Here is a 2,500-nt window from a genome sequence, read left to right as displayed (position 1 = left end):
CTCTCTCTCTCTCTCTCTCTCTCTATCTATCTATCTATCTTCATCTCTCTCCCTCCCTCCCTCCCTCCCTCCCTCCCTCCCTCCCGCTCTCTCTCTTTCTCTCCCTCCCTCTCTTTCTCTCTCCCTCTCTCTTCCTCTTTCTTCCAAGAACCCGCTGAGTGAGAGACCTCCGCTGCAGGTGTCATCGCTTGACAGTCTCGTGAGTGTTCCGCCTCTTCCCTCACGCCTCTCCTTTTGGGTGGGGGGGGGGTAGAGGTTTGTTGGAGAGGTTTGGGGGTGGGAGGGGGGGGTGGGGTGGGAGGGGGTGATGGGGTTTGAAGTTTGGTTGTGTGTGTGTTTGTTTGTTTGTTTATCTGTCTTGTCTTGATCTTGATTTTTTTTCCTCGTTCATTTTCTCTCTTTCTCTTTCTCTTTTTCTCGTTCTCTCTCTTTCTCTCTCTCTTTTTCTCGTTCTCTCTCTCTTTTTCTCGTTCTCTCTCTTTCTCTCTCTCTCTCTCTCTCTCTGACTCTGTCTCTCTCTCTCTCTCTCTCTCTCTCTCTCTCTCTCTCTCTCTCTCTTTCTCTCTCTCTCTCTCTCTCTCTCTCTCTCTCTTTCACTCACTCTATCCCTCCGTCCCTCCCTTTCCATTCATCCACCCCTCCCTCCCCCTCCTTCCCTCCCTCCCTTCTTCCCTCTTCATCCATCCATCCCCTCCTCCCTCCCTCCCTCCTTCCCTCGCTATCCCTTCATTTTCCCCCTCCCCTCCCTCTCTCCCTCCCCCTCCCCCTCCCTCACCCCCTCCCTTCCTTCCCCCTCCCCTCCCCCTCCCTCTTTCCCTTCCCCCTCCCCCTCCCCTCCCCCTCCCCCTCCCCCTCCCTCTCCCTCTCCCCTCCCTCTCCCCCTCTCCCTCCCCTCCCCCTCCCCCTCCCCACCGGCGCCACTCATTACCACAATAAGGAAGTCCGAAAGCCTTCACGCATTCTTCACATTCCGACTTCCCCGCCGCCCATGTCACGGCCGAGGCACGCGCCCAAAGTTGAAACCGTTCTCTCAAATACATTTAGAAAGTTGAGGAAAGACGAAGAAAAGAAGCGAAAAAGGGATAAAAACGCCCGGAAAAGAGAGAGAGAGGAAAGAAAAAATCCGGAATTTACGACGGGGCAACGCGTGACCGTTCGAACAACTCGTGACGTCACAGATGGCGGATGTTGGGACACGTGGTAAGATGCATGAATGAGTCGGGCGGGAATAGGGGGAACTATTATATAAAAAAAGGTATATTTATTTATTTTCAATCAGTTTCTGGAGAGGAATGGAGGAAATATACAACATATATTTATTCTGAATCGGTTTCTGCAAGGGAATGGGGGGGGAGGGGGGGGAATAATGAATAAATAGGGTCTATATTTATTTTGAATTAGTTTGTGGAAGGGGATGGAGAAAATATAAAACATATTTATTTTGAATCATTTTCTGGAGAGGAATGGAGAAAATATAAAACATATATTTATTGCGAAGCAGTTTCTGCAAGGGAATGGGGGGGGGGAGGGGGAGGAATAATGAATAAATAGGGTCTATATTTATTTTGAATTAGTTTGTGGAAGGGAATGGAGAAAATATAAAACATATTTATTTTGAATCATTTTCTGGAGAGGAATGGAGAAAATATAAAACATATTTATTCTGAATCAGATTCTGCAAGGGAATGGGGGGGAGGGGGGATAAAGAACAAATAAGGTCTATATTTATTTTGAATCAGTTTCTAGAAGGGAATGGGGGAAAGATAGAAAAATACATATTTATTCTGAACCAGTTTCGGGAAGGGAATAGCGGAAAAAATATATATTTATTTTCGATCAGTTTCGGGAAAGGGAAAGGGGGAAAAGGAAAAAAATATATAAGTTTCTGTGAGTTAGTGAGTTATTCCTTTTCCGTGTGGTTGGATGTACCATTGCCTTTGTTGATGGTGGTGTTAGGTTTTCATTTTTAAATTGTACTCCATGATCAGGATCAGTATCAGCTTCACTGGCACTGTCACTATCACCATCAACATCAATGTCAACATCATCACCATTAAAATCAACATCAAAGTCATCATCAATATCAGAAGCAGCAGCTGAATCATCATCGTCATCGCCATCAACATCATCATCATCATCATCATCATCACCATCACCATCACCATCACCATCACCATCACCATCAAGACCACCACCACCACCTCCACCACCATAATCACCACCACCACCATCACACCACCACCACCACCACCATCACCACCACACCACACCACCACCACCACCACCTCCACCACCACCACCACCACAATCACCAGCACGGCCTATCAGTGACAGTAACAACCCCCCCCCCCCAGCAAAACAAAGCATCCAATTGTTTCGTCGTTAAAACGCAAAAAACCCACCATGTCGATTCGCGTGTTGGCAGCCGTCCTCCCTCCGTCCGTCCAGGCCGAGGTGGGAGGTCTCGCGGCAACGGAAATCCTCGCGACGGATTGCGCTT

The 2,500-nt window shown here is 48.0% G+C and overlaps 1 long non-coding RNA gene across 1 annotated transcript in view; it reads left to right on the top strand.

The window, feature by feature from the left end:
• LOC138866484 (uncharacterized) overlaps positions 1-2,500 on the top strand; it is a 39,951-nt gene that overhangs the window by 12,854 nt on the left and 24,597 nt on the right. The window lies entirely within an intron of this gene.

This window comes from Penaeus vannamei, chromosome 25 (genome assembly GCF_042767895.1).
Source record: "Penaeus vannamei isolate JL-2024 chromosome 25, ASM4276789v1, whole genome shotgun sequence".
NCBI lineage: Eukaryota > Metazoa > Arthropoda > Malacostraca > Decapoda > Penaeidae > Penaeus > Penaeus vannamei.
Note: the sequence above shows the minus strand (reverse complement) of the source record. Positions and strands in the feature narration are given on the sequence as shown.